We start from the raw sequence: 20758 nt of genomic DNA, 5'->3' as shown, positions 1-20758 counted from the left end.
TGGAGTTTGTACGTTCTCCCCGTGACCGCATAGCTTTTCTTTGAGATCTTCGATTTCCTCCCACACTCCAATGACGTACAGGTTTGTAGGTAAATTGGCTTGGTATAAGTGTAAATTGCCCCTGGTGTGTGTAGGATAGTGATATGCGGGGATCACTGTTTGGTGCAGACATGATGGGCCGAAGGGCCTATTTCCGCACTGTATCTCTAAACTAAACTAGCTCTAGACTTTAGACTTTATTTAGAGAAACAGCGCGGAAACAGGTCCTTCGGCCCACTGGGTCCATGCTGACTGCTCACCCCATACACTAACAGCATCTTCCACAGTGGAACAATTTACATCTTTACCAAAGCCAAGTAACCTACAAACCTGTACATGTTTGGACTGTGGGGTGAAACCAGAGCACCCGGAGAAAACCCACGCCGTCACAGGGAGAAGAAAACCCAAAATTTTATTAGAAGTAAGTACAGTCATATGGCACCGAAGTGCCTAATATATATTTTCATAATACATTTTATGTACAACTTTTTTTTTTTGTTACATTGAAAAAAGATTAGAATAAGAAAAATAAGTTAGATAGTAAAGGATAGAAAGATGTGAAATATATAGTGTGTGAAGAAAGAAAACGAGTAAATGAAGAAAGTTGAGAAAGAGAAAATAGAAAAAATAAAATAAAATTAAAAAAAAAAGAAAAAAAAGAGATCATTATTTATAATCTTGACCAACCCTCGTCCAGTCCTGAAACAGTTATTTTTTACAATTGTGTTGCACCATATGATTCCAAAAAAACGACGAATGGAGACCAACTCGTTATGAATTGGTCTGATTTATCCATTAGGAGGAATCGCGTTTCCTCAAGATGAGCGGTGTCCAACATACTTGCAATCCACATTTTAAGCGTTGGTATTGATGTACCCTTCCAAAATTTAAGTATTCATTTTTTTGCTATTATTAAACCATAGTTAAAGAATAGATTTTGAGATGTGTTCAATTTATTCCCATCTTCCATTACGCCAAATATAATCATTTCAGTATTAGGTTCCATTCTTGTCTTGAATAATTTTGTAAATATTTCAAAAATATCATTCCAAAATCTATAAAGTTTTATGCAGGAAACTAAGGAGTGTGTTATAGTTGCATTTTGGGCTAGACATTTATCACAAGTGGTGAATATATTTGGATAAACTTTGTTCAATCTTGTTTTTGAATAATATAATCTATGTACAATTTTAAATTGATTTGGATTATGTCTTACATTAATTGAAGATTTGTGAATATATATCAAGTATTTTTCCCATGTAACCTTCGAGATTTTTATCATTAGTTCCCGTTCCCACTCTTCTCTAAGTACCTCTGTCGATGGTAGGTCTATATTTAGAATACTATTATATAAATATTATATTAATTTTTGTGAGTCAGCTTCAATATTCATTGCTTCTTCCAATACTTCAGAGGTTATTTTTTGATATCCTTGTATATATTTTTTCATGAAATCGCAAATCTGAAGATATTTAAAATATTGGTTGTTTTTCAATTTAAATTTTAATTGTAGTTGTTGGAATGATAGTAGGTTTCCCATTTCGTACATATCCTCGATCCTTCTAATTCCGAGACTTTCCCATTGGTTATATCATATCAATAAGAGATGGTTTAAATAAAGGGTTATTCGTTACTGGGATTAACAATGATAGATTTCTTAATTTTAATGATAATTTTATTTGTTTCCAAATTCTTATTGTACCATATATAATTGGGTTCTTCTTATATATTGTGTTATTCAGTTTTTTTGGGGAGAAGAGGATCGTTCCTATATTACAAGGATGGCAATCCTCTTTCTCCATTTTTATCCATTCTGTCTGTTGGGTAGAACTATCCAACCAATAAATCATATTCTTAATATGCACTGCCCAGTAATAATACATAAAATTCGGAAGTGAAAGTCCCCCGACCTCTTTTGGTTTACATAAGTGTTTTTTTGTGATTCTATGTGATCTCTAGTCCCAAATATAATTAGTAATATTAGAGTAATTTAAAAAAAAATATTTTGGTATATATACCGGTATAGACTGAAATAGGTACAGTAATTGTGGTAGGAAGATCATTTTTATTGAATTTATTCTACCTAATAATAAGGGAAGTGTGTTCCAAAATGTAATCAGCGTATTAAGTTTATTTAATAAAGGTATGAAATTAGCGTTGAATAATGCTTTATATTTTCTAGTAATCTGAATACCCAAATATTTAAATTTTTCTGTTGCGATTTTAAAGGGGAACTTCAATAAGTGTGTAGGTTCTTGAGGTTCTTGAGGTTTTAATGTCATGATTTCACTTTTATTCCAGTTTATTTATCCAGAAAAAGACCCAAATTTCTCTATTAAGTTTAATACATTTGGTATGCTCGTTTGTGACTTTGTAATATATAAAAGTATATCGTCTGCATATAATGAGATTTTATTCTTTGAGTCCCTGGTATTATAGCCCTGAATATTCGGATGAATTCTTATACTTTCAGCCAGGGGTTCTATCATAAGGGTAAATAGCAAGGGTGATAATGCACATCTCTGCCTATTTCCCCATGATAGTTGAAATTTTTGAGATAACATGTTATTAGTTAAAATTCTTGCCATCGGTTTATCATATAATAATTTTACCCATGTTATAACATTCTCTCCCATGTTAAATTTTTGTAGTACTTTATATAAGTATTGGCACTCTATCTGATCAAATGGTCTCTGGCATTGTTATCATAATCATAATCATAATAATTATACTTCATCAGCCAAGTATGTTTTGCAACATACGAGGAATTTGATTTGTCATACAGTCATACCAATAAAAAACAACAGAACACATAAAATACATTTTAACATAAGCATCCTCCACTGTGACTCCTCCACATTCATCACTGTGATGGAAGGCAAAAAAGTTCAATCTTTCCCTTCTTTGTCCTCCAGCGGTCGGGGGCCTCAAACCTTGCGTTGACGGGACGATCTTACTCCTGTAGCTGGCGGCGGGCCTTCCTCATCAGGGCGATCAAGCCACTGCATCGGGGGGGAATCTCAGCTCTCCCGCGTCAGGTGATCTACCCCGGGTCAGGGCTAGTCGGATGTCGTGCAGTTTTGGAGCTTCCTGACGTCGGTCTCTTACCTGAGACTGCAAGCTCCTTGATGTTAAAGTCCGCAGCGTTGGAGCGTCCCAGTCAAGGATTTGGCTCTGATGGTAAGTCCACGCTCCGTGGTGGGGCTCAAAGTCAGTCAGTCAAAGAAAGGCCTCCAGCACCACGATGTTAGGCCGCAGAGCAACCGGAGATACGATCTGGAAAACAATCGCGTATCCGGCAAGAGATTGTAAATATGTTTCCCCCACCCACCCCCCACATAAAACAAACTAGAGAACATTAACACATACTTTTTAAACACAATAAAAATAACAAAGAAAAGACGTAAAGGGCAGACAGACTGTCGACGAAGCTGCCATCGAAGCGCTACCCGGTGGTATCTATGCAACAGCTCTACCGCTGAGCCACTATGCCACCCGTGCATTGCGCTGCTGTTAACTGTTTAATTTTAGTGGCTCCTGAGATTCAATCATGGCTAATCTATCTCTTCCTCTTAAACCCACTCTCCTGCCTTCTTCCCATAACCCGTGGCATCCTTACTAATCAAGAATCTATCTATCTCTGCCTTAAGAATATCCATTGACTTGATCTCCACAGCCTTCAGTGACAAAGAATTCCACAGATTCACCACCTGAATTCCTAGCCCAAGTTTAAATCTCTACAAGAATAACTATCACTGCAGACGATCGCAGTTCAGCAAAGGTGGAGCCGGCGAAGGGGAACTTGATGCCAGGATAGGATAGGGGTAGTTTTGGGAGTGTAGATTGAATTTGGGCCTTGAACAGTTAAACTGAATGTTCCAAGAAGCAAAAATGCCAGAGCTAGAAAACAAATCCTCATAAATGTACATCAGATCTTGGAACAGATCCAGAAAGCATAAATGGTTCTGGCAGATGCTCCGTCACTAATACATCCATTAATCTTTCTCCTGCTCACCAAGGTGCGTCTTATACACAGATGCAGGGTTTCAGCAATCTAAGATGACCATGGTTTATTTTCTTATAACGTTTTGATTATCAGGGAAGGAAAAGCATATTGAAACATATTCTCACATCAATGCAGGTCTGGCCTTCTTCTACATTTCCTGCAACCAGAAAATCTCCCACTTCAGCTGCCCACATCTTAGATTCCAATTCTCCATGAATCTATTCTTACTATATTTATGCTTTACAGATGGTAATGACTTAATGAGAGAACTGAGTGTGTGGTAAAGTTGTTTGACCTTTTTAAATAGCCATTTTCTTTCTTGTGAAGTCAATGGGTGAATGAGAGTTGGGTCATTAATTCTACTAAAATGTTGGATTTAAGCATATTTCTGTCCGTAACATAACAATTGCCTCTTATGTCATTCAATTCAGTCCATTGTTCCTGACTTTCATTGATGTGGCTTGATGAAAACTTATTGGCCAGCATCTCAGTCCCTTTGCCTGTGATTTTTCTGTTCATTTAAGTGAATGCAACACACCATGAGCCCAGCAGGTGTGGAAATTGAAAAATTCAGCCACCCAGTCTGAAGTATGAAAACATTATAATTACAAGCATGTGGCAAGACCATTCGCTGGGTAACAGTTGCGTTACCATCCTGGGCTCTGGCTCTGGTTCCCAGTTTCTGCTTGGTAGAGGCTTGTTGATTTATGGATGTACTTACTATATTAATTGGTACACCTCCCAGAATGAATGGAATTCCCAATTCCATTGGGCTTAGTCAATTAAACCAGGAAAAACCTGGTTGCAAAATTAGTCGGTTGTGCTCGCAATGATGGTGGTCTCCTGGATTTTAGAGAGGACAAAATGCAGCAAGCATTCTTCTGTCTCTCTCGATTATTATTCAATAGCCCCTTCTAAAATGTCTGTGTGCACGGCCATTAGTTGCTACACCTGAACGTGCGTGGCAGTCTGCCGGCTAAGCTCACACAAGAACTGCCTGAGGTATTGGAGCACAGTTGAATTCATGAAATTCTTCCCACTTATAATAGGCACTCTCACACTTATTTAAGACCATTCAAGGTAAGAAAGCAGGAGTTGGGTGGTTGGAATAAATTAAACTTCTGCTCACTTTTAATTCCCCGATGCTTGAATGAATTTTCACATAGCAATTGATTCAATCCATATTTAATCTCCGGCTTCATTTCTTTCTTGAGTGCTAACTATATTCTTTGTGTCATTACTATCATTGATGAACTGTTAGACTGGTCCATCTTAGATGCCAGTGCGAGAGACACATCCAGGTACCTTCACAGCGAAGCAATAAACCCTGTTAAAGCAGGCTGTTCTTGCAGAGAGCTTGTGCGAATAGCTCATCCATGTGGCAAACATCCCAATATTCTTTGGTGGTGTTAAAAGTCAATGGTGTTAAGGTCAATGAAGGAGTTTCCTGGTGGTGCTCATACAAGTTGGGACAATCGCAGCTAAAGGCTTTAATCAGGATGATCCATTACTCACATGTGCCATAACTGTGACTAGACTTTGTAATAGTGGAGCAAAATTGCTGGTCATCTCACTCACAAGGAGTTTCATTGAAGTATTCTATTGAGGTATGCTAACACTTTCTTCATGTCTTCAGCACAACCCTCTTTTGGCTTCATATCACTATATGTTTAGTGACACGAAACCAAAGGTTTTGTGGCTGGTTGCATCATGGCCTGGTACATTGCATTCCTCTACATTGGAATTGCTGTAACAGGAATGTAAGAGGCTCTAGAAAGTAATGGACTCAGCCCAGTTCCTCACAGGCACCACCCTCCTCATTATCAAAAGCATCTATATCAGATGTTGCCTCAGCAAGGTGCATTTATTTTCAAAGATCTCCACTCTTCTTGCTGCTATCATCTGGTACAGAACCCAGAATACCTAACACCAGGTTCAGGAATAGTTGCTTTCCTACAACCATCAGGTTTAGTTTAGTTTAGTTTAGTTTAGAGACACAGTGTGGAAATAGGTCCTTCAGCCAACTGAGTCCGCAACGACCACACATTAACACTGCCCTATACATGCTAGGGACAATTTACATTTATATCAAGCCAATTAACCTGCAAACCTGTACATCTTTGGAGTGTGGGAGGAAACCGAAGATCTCAGACCAAACCCATGTGGTCACGGGGAGAACGTATATGCCCGTACAGACAACACCCGTAGTCAGGATCAAACCTGGGTCTCTAGAGCTACAAGCGTTGCAAAACAGCAAATCTACTGCTGTGCCACCATGCCGCACAAGTTTGTTCTCCAGAAATGCTGCCTGACCCACTGAGTTGCTCTGACATTTTAGTCCATCAACTTAACTTGACGTGTTCTAAAGCAAAATAGAAAGAGTGTGAGATTTGGAGACCTGAACTTCATCTTGCATGAGGTGGGGAAGGCAGCATCTTAATAGTTATTTCTGTGCTCTCACTTCCTACACTGTATCCTACTGATAAATGCTTTAGCTTTGTACTTTTTTAGCACTAAAATGCTTTAGCTTTGTACTTTTTTTTAGCACTAAATAACCTATGTTTTAGAAACTGTTGCCGCCAGTGTTTGATGTGAAGTGTGAAGATGTGACATTAGATGTGTGGCATACTGTATGACTCATAGTCACCGATTCCACAAAGGAAAAGACTGATGTTATTTTGTACGTTCAAAGTTAATAAGGGAGACTAGGAAGGAATATCAAAATGATCACCTGCAGCTGAGAAACAAAAAGATGGTTTGTGTATGAAGATTTCATGACCAAAGCAAAGATACTAGAGCGGGGACGGAAGCCGGTTACGGAAATGGCGCTAAAGATTACCCATGACCCTACCATGGCTTTTTCGTCATGGACTATCTTGCTCTGCTATAGGATGTTTGGTTATAAAGGAATAATCTATTCTGGAGCATGGTGTAGTTTACTCACCCCACATTGTCCTGACACGGTTTCTTGAGTTTCCACAGCCAATGATAACTTTAAAGGATGGGATTCAGATCACATTCGGAGCAGTAGCTAAAATAATAATTAATAAAGAGGAACAAATCATAAAAATCAAGAAAAAGATGAGCTTGAAGTTACTAAGCCGCACATTGCAATGTCATAAAACACCTAGAAAGGAGAACTTGATTGGAGGACTGTTAATCTAGCTGCAGTTGGGTAGTTTTCATGACGTTTGTCCAGCTCACATGCTTTATTGAGCAGCAGCACCTTCAGGTGGCTTATTGGATAACTGCACATTTTGTTAATGGAGCCATGCTGGCCACTGTATCCAGCATCAGTATCTTTGGGGAGGGGTCGCCGACACCAGGTTTCCAATTCCTAACAATTCCAACTTCACTCCTGCTGTAAAGATTGGCACAGAGAGTGTCATGGTCCACCTTGGCACAACAGACTATGTTGTAGACTATATTGGATCAACTATGTAGAATGCTGACTTGGGGAGATTACTGGTCTTCATAGAATTATACCATAATGAGCACAGCTTTCAGCAGAAGAAGGGAGTGAATCCTAAGGTTTTTAAATCTGTGGCACAGCTGGTAAAGCTGCTGTCTCACTGCGCCAGAGACCCGGGTTTGAACCCAACCTCAAGCGCTGTCTGTTTGGAGTTTGCAAGTTCTCCCCGTGATCGCGGCTCTGATTTCCTCCCACATCCAAAAGACATGCCGGTTTGTGGGTTAATTGTCCATTGCAGATTTGCTATTAATATGTAGGGAGTGGATGAAAATGTGGGGAAAACAGAGAACTAGTGTGAATGGGTGAGAGGTCTGTTTCCACGTCTGTATCTCTAAACTAAAATACCTCAAAATCTAAATCAATCCTTATACCTGAACTACTACTTTTTGGAATAATGATGAGTTATAATTTGTTGCCTTGTGAATAATATTATGCTTGGGCCATAATCCATTGCGACTCAGTTTCCAGTTGTACAGATACATATTCCAGTGACAGAGTAACATATGTAATTGTCACTCGGACCAGACGATCCTGAGCTTGAATCCTGGTTGATTCTGGGTCTTGGATCTCAGGGGTTATATTTGGACTCTCAGCCCAGTTGTGAGTATCACATTTGTCACCTGGACCTTGACAGTCCAAGACGGTAAAGCACCGCCAACCTCTCTGATCATCTTGCTGGTGACGCCCACGTTGCATCTTTTTGCTGGGAGTAATGGAAAAGAAATGGAATTCCTGCTCCAGATCATGATAACCATCTGAATTTGTCATGCTGGAACATAAAAGGGTCCAGCTGTGTTGCCCACTAATGCCAAATGTCTTTGGAATGGGCATGAATCTCACATGTAGACATTTGGGAAAGTTATTGGAACACCAATGGTCAAAAGCTCCAATGGAAATACATTTTGCAGAGAGAGATACAATTAAACTTTCAGAACACAGAGTTAGATGGAGCTCTAGGGGCTAGTGGAATCAAGGGGTATGGGGAGAAGGCAGGCACGGGTTATTGATTGGGGACGATCAGCCATGATCACAATGAATGGAGGTGCTGGCTCGTAGGGCAAAATGGCCTCCTCATGCACCTATTTTCTATGTAACATCCAAAAATGCTTGCTGCCAATTTTAAAGCATAGTCAGTATTGCCATGTCGATAACATGGAAGCTAATGTGTGCACATCAGCTCCTACAAATTACATTATAATTGCAAACAGCTATTTTAAAGTATAAATTGAGGGATTAATATTGGCAGCAGGAGTAATATCCACTCTGTCTATTACATTCACCTTTAAGCGTACTCAGGGCCTTAGTTTAATATCTCACCTGAATAAGAATACCAATGACTGTGATGCATTGATCAATACTGCACAAGATTGTTGTGTTGTGGTCAGTGCCTAACCAATATATTGTACAGCTGCAACATAACTTCCACAGAGCCTCGTTAGGTAGTACCTAATGCCACTAATTTTCCTGGCTAGACTGACCCTCTACTCCTTTCCTATTAATTCAATGCCTTTGTGTTGTACGGGCCATAATTGTAAGACTCAAAGTTGGCCTAACCTTGGTTATTGTAGCAGTCTCAAGCCACAAACTGGCTAACTTTCATATTAATCTGATAAGACTATTCTTGGTTATTGTAGCAGTCTAGAAATTTTGATCTGATATGATAATCAAGGCAGATGACAAATGACCTATAAGATATAAGAGAACAATACAATATTGTTAGCACAGTTGCTAAACACAGTTTTAGACCATTTTTTCTCACTATGTAGACAGGGGTTTTAATTTTAAATAGTTAAGTACATCAGGAATTAGAAAAAAAAATACCAGCTATTGTAATGGTAACCACCAATTTACCAGATTGTCATAAAAACACTTGTTTGCTAGTGGCTTACAGGGGGACAAAAAATCTGTTACCCACACATGGTTAGGGTAGTAGATGACTCCACACCCTGCAATGTAGCTGACTCTTAATTCCATCTTTGATGCAGAAACAAAGAGGGATGCCTAATAAATGCTTGCACTGGCAGCAACGTCTAAATCCCTTGACATTTAAATCGTAGAAACTGAATAAAATGCTTTGAGAAAATTGCACGAAGGTTAGATCAGACTTGCAGGTCATGACATTCAGTCTTATGTATCGGCAATGGAGAGAGGCTTAAAGCAAATGGAGAGAGGCTCAAAGCAAAAATCCCAATTAGGCATGTTCCAGTTGCTAATGATAGAAATTAATCTTTTAAGAAAATCAAGACCACAGGCTTTGAAGATTGAGTCTCAATCCACCAGCAAATTGGCAATAATGGTAACTCCAAGCCAAATAATATGGTTGTGAGATGGAGACACAAGGAACCGCAGATGCTGGAATCTTAAACAAAATCAAATTGATGGCAGGAAGAACTCTGCGGGTGAGGCAACATATGTGAAGAGAATAGGATATTCCCTTATGACAACAGCATGTTAGGCAGCATATGTGAAGGACATTTTGGGTCGGGACCCTTCAGACTGATTTAATTCCTCCAACACTTTGTATTTTAATTTGGTTGTTAAACCAGTAGAAAATTATTGCAGACTTATTAGTTTAGTTTAGTTTAGAGATACAGCGTGGAAACGGGCCCTTCTGCACACCAGTGATCACTGGTACAGTAGTTCTGTTCTGCACACTATGGACAAGTTGCAGAAGCCAATTAACCTACAAACCTGCACGTCTTTGCAATGTGGGAGGAAACCAGTCATAGGGAGAATGTTCAGACTCCGTAAAGGCAGCATCCGTGGTCTGGATCGAACCTGGGTCTCTGGCACTGTATGGCAGCAACTCTACCGCTGTGCACCTCACTGCTGAGAACAGGGCAGGACTGGCTACCAGACTGTGTGTGTTTTCCGTCAATTCCTTCAAAAACCTTCAATTGCAATCCAGGAGATTAGGGTTTTCATTTTGTCTGTCTATTTTACTTACTTTAACATTTATTTTAGTTGTAAACTCCCAGCATTTTTGTGGCATAAACCAGTGCGTTTTGGAATCAAACCAAGACTGGCTGTTCATTTGACAATACCAGTCTTCATTTAAAGAGCCAGATCCGGCGTCTGTTAAACTTTCTGCCCTGCAATTTCCAAATTCCTGCTGACAAACGTTAAAAACAGAAATTCTTGCCAACATTATGGTTGAAGTAAGATTAATAGGCAGTTTGAATCTCCCAAAAATTAACACTAAAGACAATTCTGAGTAACTTTAACAATGGTGTATTCACATCAATGATGTGATGACTGACACCTGCTTCACTAAAAGTTTGGACCACAGCAGCTGTTATTTCTTTTCTCTTGTTCTTCCCAAAAATTCAAGGTCCTATATTGGTCCATTTCAGATCAAAGATTAGTTCATTGTCATATGTTGGAAGGAATTGCAGATGCTGGTTTAAACTGAAGTCAGACACCAACATCTGGAGTAATTCAGCGGGTCATACAGCATCTCTGGAGAAAAGGAATAGGTGACGTTTCGGGTCGAGAGTGGTGGAGTAGACTTGATGGGCCGAATGACCTTATTCTGCTCCTATTACTTATAACATCAGACTGAAGAAGGGTCTCGACCCGAAACATCACCTATTCCTTTTCTCCAGATATGCTACCTGACTTGCTGAGTTAATCCAGCTTTTTGTGTCTATCTTCAGTTCATTTTGATACATGTACCAGGTTGCAAAGAAATTCCTCATTCACATGAAGCTCAGAGTGAACATACACTAATGACAAATATAACTAGAAATACGACGATGAGTTCAAAATAGCAGAATGGGACAAGATTGTAGTGCAAAATCTGAGTGGTATATCACACATTCTTTCCGTGGCGGTGGGAATCAGAATGCAAAATAAGATTAAAGTGCAATAACAGAACAAACACTGAAGTAGATTTAAGCGTAAGAGTCTGTGTCAGCCCTGCGGCAAAGGGGTGTTAAAGAGGTGATTGGCTCATGAGGCGAAAGCCTCAGGGAGAAAGCTATTCTTAAGGTCATAAGGAATCGCAGTACAATTAGGCCATTCGGCCTATCAAGTCTACCGGCTGATCTATCTCTCCCTCCTAACCCCATTCTCCTGCCTTCTCCCCATAACCTCTGACCCCCATACGAATCAAGAATCTACCTATCTCTGCCTTAAAAAATATCAATTGACGCCCTCCACCGCCTTCTGTGGCAAAGAATTCCACAGATTCACCACCCTCTGACTAAAGAAATGTCTTCTCATCTCCTTCCTTAAACAACGACCTTTAATTCTCAAGGCGGAATAGCCGGGCCTTCAAGCTCCTGTATCTTCTCCAAAGGGAGAGGAGAGAAAAAAGGAATGGCCAGGGTAGCAATCATCCTTGATGATATTTCCATCCTTCCTGATGTGATGCACCCTGAAGATGGACTGGATGGAAGGAAGAGAAGAGCCTGTAATGGATTTTCTACTGGTCGAGGATGTTGAGAGCAGAGTTAGAGCTGCTGCCTCACAGCACCCGAGACCCAGGTTCCATCCTGACTACGAGTGTTGTCTATGCAGAGTTTGTACATTCTCCCTGTGACCATATGGGTTTTCTCCGGGTGTTCTAGTTTCCTCCCACTTTCCAAAGACATGCAGGCTTGTGGCTTAATTGGCTTCTGTAAATTGCCCCGCGTGTTTAGGATGCAAAAGTGAGACAATGTAGAACTTGCGTACGTGGATCGACGGTCGGTGTGAACTCGGTGGGCCAAAGGGCCTGTTTCTACGCTGTATCTCTAAACTAAGTTACCATACCAGGCACATCCTGTCAGAGTATTTTCTCTAAAAATTCAAGAGAATCCTTGTGAACATGCACAAGTATTCAGCCAGTCCCAGAGGACTTAGACAAGAGCCATAATTAGGATGCTTTCTTGAAATGCTGGTGATTGGTGATGATGACTGTTCACCACCTCCCTTGCAGCATATTGTGAGGAGCCAGGAGACCATCACCTCCTTCTGGAGATCACTTCCCTGCAAAGCCTTGGTGTCAATCCCATCATAATGTTATTGGAGAAGATGACAAGCAAGATGGAGGCCATGCCAAGCCTTCCTGCCTCTGTGATGTCTCCAATGCAGCCTGAAGTCTGGACTATGCTACCCCATGCGGCAGCAAGGTAAAAGCATTGTTAGCTCGATCTCCTAGAAGAGCAAATGGGTGCTACTCATGAGCAGATTGGACCCAATGATTGTTATCCATCGGTGGCTCACAGTTCTCCAAGAGCAAAGAGATGCTACACACAAGTAGCTAGCTGTTCTCCATGATGGGCTTCATAGATCAGGCTGACAACAGTGCGGGCATCACTGGCAAATTTAAAGATCGGGTTGGCATTGTCATGGCTGCACTATCATGGGTGTATAGGGAATAGAGCGAGGGACGGAGCACACAACTCTGAGGGAGACTTAGTGTTGAAGGTCAGGATGGAAGGAATGCTATAACCAATTCTAACTGACTGGTCTTCTAGTCAAATCACCCAGAAGCCAGTTGTAGATGGAAGCCCAACAGCCAAAGTCTGTGTTTAGGGGTGAGCTTATTCTTGCTCTGATCAAAATGTTCTCTCTCTCCTCGTTTCTACCCTGGGAGGTTTAAAACAGGATATGTCTATTGATCTCTGTCATTGCAATTCATCTGTCCACATCAGGAGCTAGCAATCCCAGAGAGTGCACCACATGGGATTTCTATCCCTCAACTATTTTCTTTTTTGTAAAGAATCTACAATTTTCACACATTCTTTGTGTGCCAGTGGGAATCAGCATGTTATGTGAGAAATGTGGCAACATATTCATTGCTACCCAACACTCAAATATGCCAACACTTCGGGACATCAGAAATAGAAGCAGAAGTAGTCAATTTTAGCCCCTTGAATTTGATCCACCATTCAGTTTGATCTGATCTTAGCCAACTCCATTTTCCTGCCTGATTGCAATAACCCTCAATTCTTTTTTATTTCAAAAATTAGCCTCAGCTTAATTGTTTCCAATCACACAGCCTCTACAACTCTATTTGGATAGAAGTTTACAAACATTCATACATTTTTGACAGAAGACGTCCATGTTACAAGGATGACATCAGATTCTGAAATTATGCCATGTAGAGCATTTAGATTCCCTAAAGAGCGGAGGCATCTACCCTATTAAATCTGCTCTGAATAAATCACTTTTTCATATTTCTGAACTCCGATGAGGGAACGCTCTTTGGAAGGGTCGCTGGACTCAGCAATGCCCTGCCTCCCACTCTAGAATCAAAGCTGGAACCCAGTTGTAACTGTTGCCAAGTCCTGTGGTGGTGATAGACACAAATTGCTGGAGTAATTCAGTGGGTCAGGCAGCAATGGCAAGAATCTTGCTGTTGATCAGCAACTCCAAGTTCTAATGGAACCCATAAGACTTAAAGCTAAATTCAGACATTTCAATACCGATATCAATCAAATCAAAAACAAAAAGATATTTTCCATTCTTCAGTCCTCACACGTTTATTTATGTGCATCCCTTGTGACATGTGAAATCAACTTTTGGCTTTAAACCTCACTGGGAGTTGGATCGGGACTCTTGCCCAGAACCACTTTAAATATGCAATTTATGAACTATTACAGACAATGAAGGAAATTGCCATTGTATTTTGGTGCATATTTATGAGCGCTCTAACGGGAAGCATGGCAGTAGTTCAGTTCATAACACTTTGGTTTCTGAGGTAAAAGGTTGCGGGTTCAAGCCACATTCCTGAGACTTAAATGCAAAATTCTAGGTTAGTGCAGCAATTTAGTAGTCAGGGAGCGCTACACTGCCAGAGGTGATGCCCATCTGTTTATTGGAATGTTAAACTGAGAAGTCTGAGAGTTAAAAATATATTTTTGCATTGAGGAGAAACAAGGACTGTTGACATCAGCAAAATTCATTCTTCACTCAATCTCACTAAACAAAATTTACCGATAAATTTCAGCTTTCATTCTTATTTGATGCAGTGTGGATGTTGCATCTAAAACCATCACCCACTAAGGTTTCCAGCAAAAGATCACATGAAATTGTTTAATAATATAACCAGAGTGTTTGCATCAAGAATTGCATATTTAAATAGGACTAAATAGGCAAAGGGACCTCACAGATGAAAATTATTCAACGATGTGAATGGAAGAGCACAGCAGGAGGTGACCAACGCACTCTCTCCACAGAGGCAATCCAGAACTGTGGAGAGATGCAGGGGGGAAATTTATGATCTGACAAGATATGTGATGGCAAGCTATGCAACAGTTGAATACAGCTCATCTACAAACACATTCACACATGCACATACGCATACATACACGCACATGATAGATACACACACTCCACACATAGATGTGTACATGCACACAAGCATGATACACACACACCACACCACACATGCATGAACACACACATTTAATGCACACACTACTCATACATGCATACAAAACACATATACCACAAATATATGCAGAGACACATATATCACACATGCATGCATACACATAAATGCACACACATAAACAGAGACACAAGTGCACACACACACACACACACACACACACACACACACACACACACACACACACACACACACACACACACACACCCACACACACACACACACACACAAAACTACTCTTTGAAATGGACTTAGCCTTTCAATGTGTAATTTTGTTTTAATCCTTCATCTGCTGCATTCAGACAAAAATAGGGAGAATGTAGATGGAGACCACCTGCATAATAGTCCATACCTAAACTGGGATGGTGGAGACCATCCTGAGAATGGGCACCAAGTCCCAACAACAGCTGCACCTACAGTCATTCATGCTGCCTGTCCTACTGGGTTACTCCAGCATTTTGTGTCTACCTTCAATTTCTTGTATGTGAATACTTGGCCAATAAACTTCTTAAAATTCATGAATTCAATTTAAACCAGCATCTGCAGTTCTTCCCTAGTCACTCATGATCTGTTGGCTTTGCTCACCTACAAAGCCACATCCTGATTACTGCATCCACTTCAATTTGGTCACCGTACACACCATCATTACCCTCCGTGAGGCTGCATCAACATGGTCATGTTTTTACTGCAGCTTACAAGTACAACTACCATCTGTTTTCTCTAAATGAGATGCCAGGAAAGAACACATTACTTACGAGGAGGAGAAGGTGAAACAAGAAGAATGTAGGGGTAGCAGAGGAAGGGGAGAAGCAGGGACGGGTCATTTGAGATAAGGCAGCAGCAGCAACAGGATGGCAACAATGATGAGCACTACATCCCACTGTATCTGTCACCCCACAGCACCACCTCCGAGACTGGTACTGAGAGGGATGAAGATTTTGGTGTTACAGGGAGAAATAACAGCATGGGTTATATTGTGTCTCCTGGCATTGGGAATCTGGTGTGGATCTCACTGGAGAGGAGACAGATGCATTCAGCCAGTCCCAGACACTCCAAATTCTGCTCTAGCTCTATCTACAGGTTTGCAGCTGTTGTGGGCCAGATCTCAAACAGTGACACGTTGGAATACAGGAAGGAGATAGAGACTTTAGTTTCAAGACTAAAATCTCTCCATTAATGTCAGCAAGACAAAGAAGCAAGTTATTCAATTTAGGAAATAGAGGTGGTGTACATACCCCAGTCAGCATTAATGATGTTTAAGTGGAGATGGTCAAGAGCTTCAAATTCCACGGCTAAATATCACCAATAATTTGTCCTGGACCAACTACACTAAAGCTATGGCCAAGCAAACACTCCAATGCCTCTCCTTCCTCAGAACACTAAGGAAGTTTGGTGTATCTCCAATGACTCTTCCAAACTTCTACAAATGCATCGTAGTAAGTTTCCTATCGAGATGAATCACAAATTGGTTTGGGAACAGCTTTGCCCAAGACCACAAAAAAATTGCAGCGAATTGTGGATGTAGCCCAGTCCATTATACATGCCCGCTTAACCTCATCGCCTTGATCTACACTTCACATCGCCTTGGGAAAGCAGCCAACATGATCAAAGACCATTTAGACTCTGGTCATTCATTCTTCTCAGCTCTCCTGTTGGGCAGTAGATACAAAAGCTTGACAGCAAGTGCGATAAGATTCAGGAACAGCGACTTCCCCACTGTCATCACAATACTGAAGAATCCTCTCATAAGCTATCAGTGTAGTCCACAGCTCTCATTGCGGCCTTTGCTCCTTTTTCACCTGCACTTTCTCTGTAATTGTACACTCTAGTGTTGTAAGACAACATTGTGCACTCTGGAGTTTTCTCATTGCACACCCTATTGTACAAGCATGGCTTGATTGGAATCATGTATAGTATAAATGGGCTGGATACCACACAAATACATTTTTAGTAATGGTACACATATCAACAATAGATCAATACCAATATGAAGAGACACTCATTAAGTCATTTGTTCTGCAATCGAGCCCAGGTCATAATTGTACGGAAACAGCTATTAGGTGTGATTTTTGCATGGATCATGGGTCAACATTGATCCAACATCTTGGCTTATATTCACCATCTCCCTGCTACAGGTTTACAGTATTCAAATAACCACAGTGGCTACACGTCCAAACTACTTCATTGGTTGTAAGTCATCCAGAGACACGTTGAAAGGAACTGTAAAGACACCACAGAAAGGGAGACCTATCTTTGAATTATTTTTTCTTCTTAGGCAGACTCTCAAGATCAAGGGAGTCTTCCTTCCCATTCTGGTTTAGTTGGTTCTAATTGATGAGGCTAACGTGGGAAACACAGACTCTTCCACAGATGGGGTAGCAACAGCTGGGTTTGAGAGAGGGCAGTGGCGGGTAGTTTGTGAGGTGCCACTCTCTGTCTGGCACTAGGACTTGCACTCCCTAGGTATGAACTCTACGTTCTCGTTCTATAGCTGGAGGGGCCGGTAGCGTTGAGGAATCAGGGAGTCTGCAGAAGGACTTGGACTGGGTGGGAGAATGGGCAAAGAAGTGGCAGATGGAATACAGTGTAGCAAAGTGTGCGGTCATGCACTATGGTTGCGAGAATAAAGGCACAGACTATTTTATAAATGGGGAGAAGATTCAGAAATCAGAGGTGCAAAGGGACTTGGGAGTGCTGGTGCAGGATTCCCAAAAGGTTAATTTGCAAGTTGAATTGGTAGTAAGGAAGGCAAATGCAATGCCAGCATTTATTTCAAGGGGACTAGAACATAAAAACAGGGATATAATGCTGAGGCTTTAGAAGGCACTGGTCAGACTGCATTTGGATTATTGTGAGCAGTTTTGGGCCCCATATCTGAGGAAGGATACGCTGGCATTGGAGAGGATCCGGAGGAGTTTTATGAGAATGATCACGAGGATGATTGGGTGGTGGGTGCTTGACTGCACTGGGCATGTACCCGTGGGAGTTTAGATGAGGAGGGACCTCATTGAAACTTACCGGATAGTGAAAGACCTGGACAGAATGGATCTGGAGAGGATGTCTCCACTGGTGGGAGAGTCTGGGACTAGAGGGCGCAGCCTCAGAATAAAAGGACATACCTTTAGAAAGGATATGAGGAGGAATTGCCACGGCCGAGTGTGCGTCTCCCTGTCAGTCGTAGGCCAGGGATTACCAAAGTAATGTAAGGATGCTGTATTTTGTCAAGGAGGCTTTGAGCACATCCTTGAATGTTTCACTCTGCCCGCTTGGTAATATTTTCCCAATGATAGAGCTCATAATCTTACTTATAATGGGGACAAATCTTCAGCGCAGCAGTTGTCACAATTACTCTTCAAATGAAAGAATCTGGTGCCATCTAGTGATTATTGAACCAACTGCAGATTTAGTGAAAAGCGAAGCCAGAACAAGTCGGCTTGTGCCGTGACAATGAACAGAAAGTGCTGGTAAGTTATTCCAAGATGTTTTTTCCAGCAGAACTGTTGAACCTGCAGAGTGTTTCCACGGCTCTCCTTCACTTGCATTTACAATGGGCTCCTTTTGAGGCTGTCTCCATCCCATTCACACCAAACAGTTAAACTGGAAATTAGCCCTTGGATCCTGCTGTGTGTGTTTCTTTTTCAAATCTGAGGAAAGTTTGTTCAATTCTTCACAGATCTCATGTTTGACCACACAAAGTGTAATGCCAATGCCAAAAATGTCACAGTTACAGAAACTAAAATAAGCATCCGGCACAGTCTTGCCTGGGTGTAATGGTTGCACACATCATGAAACAATCAGTATTCACTTGCTTTTACACCATAAAACTGACAGCAGCAATGGAATGTCTATGTTTGTACAGTTTAATTTGGAACTGCTGGAGCAGTTCTCTATGGTTGGACCGTCCTCCACCAGCTAAACTGTGGTGCGATCGTCCCCACCACAATCACAGGAATTTGGTTGAATTGACAAAAGAAAACAGATATTAAAATAATTTCATAGTTAAATATCCTACAAATATGTTTTGCTGCGTGTAGTCTTAGTGCCAGAGTACTGTGCGTTGTTCTGGTCACTACAGCATATGATGAACACACTTATACTGAGAAAGTGCAGTGAAGATTCATCAGGATGTTGCCTGGGTGGGAGTATTTCAGTTATGAGGAGAGACTGAATAAGCTGAGTGCATTTTCCCGAAAGTGCAGGACGTTAGTAGTGATGGGTGGGGATAGACGGTCAGTACCTGACAGAGGTATGGAAGATTCTGAGAGGCATGGATAGGTTACAGTGTAGGAAACTTTGGCAGACATATCCAAAACTCTCATAGGTATGTTTAGTTTAGATTATTATTGTCACGTGTGCTGAGGTACAGTGAAAAGCTTTATGTTGTATGCTATCCAGTCAGCAAAAAGAAAATTCATGATTACAATCCAGCATCCACAGGGTACAGATACAGGATAACAGGAATAACGTGTTGTGCCGGGTAACACCCAGTAAAGTCCAATTAAAGACAGTCTGAGGGTCTCCCATGAGGTAGATGATAGGTCAGGACCTGCTCTCTCGATGGTGATAGGATGGTTCAGTTGCCTGATAACAGCTGGGAAGAAACTATCCCTGAATCTGCTGGTATACGTTTTCACACTTCTGTACCTACCTCTTGCCTGATAGGAGAGAATAGGAAGTGACCGTGGTGAGACTCGTCCTTGATTATGCTGGTGGCCTTGCCGAGGCAACCTGAAGTACACATGGAGTCAACGGAAGGGAGGTTGGTTAGCTTGATGCTCCGAGCTACGTCCACAACACTCTGCAATTTCTTACGTCCTTGGATGGAATGAGGTAACCATTTAGAATGGTTCTGAGGATGATTTTTTTCATCCAGAGATGGTTGGAATCTGGAATGCAATGATTGAGAGAATAGTTTAGGTATATACTCTCACAGCATTTTAAGAAGCATCTGGAAAACCACTTCAATCTCCATGGCATGGGAGATGACAAATCAAATGCAATGGGATTAGGATAAATGTGCATTTGGTGGTCTATGTGGACATGGTGGGTTGAAAGGTCTACTTCTGCAGTGTATAACCCCCTATGATGCATCCAATATGGAAAAGAAGACCATACTAAAATTAGATAACTGGATTTTTTTCAGTAGTTTTACTTTGATAATCACTGCAATTTGCTTTTTATTTATTTTGTGATATGGAAATCACTGCCAATGTCAGCACTTATTGACCATCACTAATTTCCCTTGAACCGAGGAAGCAGTAACGAGACAAGGTTTAGTTTAGCTTTGTTTAGAGATACAGCATGGAAACAGGCCCTTCGGCCACACTCCATACTGACCATCAATCATCCGTTCACACCAGCTCTATGTTATCCCACTTTCTCATCAATTCTCCACTCATCATGGGCATTTATAGACGCCAATTAACCCACAAACCCGCCGTCTTTGGGATGTGGGGGGAAACCAAAACACCAAGAGGAAACCCATGTAGACCCAGGGAGAACATGCGAACTCCACGCCAAGAGCAACTTAAGTCAGGATTGAACCCAGGTCTCTCGTGTTGAGGCCACTGCTCTACCAACTGTGCCATTGTATGGCAGGGTTCCTTCTCTGGTAGAACCAGATGAGTTTTTATAACAGCTCAATAGTTTAATAGATTTCATTTATGAAATTGCATTTCTTAAATGAACATTGCAAATTTTATTCACTTACTTGAATTTAAATTCCTCAGCTGCCATGGTGGAATTTGAACTACTTTCTCCAGATCAATATCCTGAATTCTGGCACTCATCCAGTAACTTAACCACTATATTACCACATCTACCAATAACTGTACCCTGTATTAAGACATTATTTCACTTG

General features: G+C 41.0%; 1 long non-coding RNA gene across 1 annotated transcript; it reads right to left on the bottom strand.

Moving 5' to 3' along the window:
* Positions 1 to 470: 470 nt before the first annotated feature.
* LOC129709686 (uncharacterized) lies at positions 471 to 20758 on the bottom strand. Its single transcript, XR_008725542.1, has 3 exons — positions 19547 to 20758; positions 6990 to 7076; positions 471 to 3315 (listed from the first exon to the last, which is right to left on the bottom strand). It is a non-coding gene; the product is annotated as an uncharacterized LOC129709686 (long non-coding RNA).

Source organism: Leucoraja erinacea, chromosome 26 (genome assembly GCF_028641065.1).
Source record: "Leucoraja erinacea ecotype New England chromosome 26, Leri_hhj_1, whole genome shotgun sequence".
Lineage (NCBI taxonomy): Eukaryota > Metazoa > Chordata > Chondrichthyes > Rajiformes > Rajidae > Leucoraja > Leucoraja erinaceus.
Note: the sequence above shows the minus strand (reverse complement) of the source record. Positions and strands in the feature narration are given on the sequence as shown.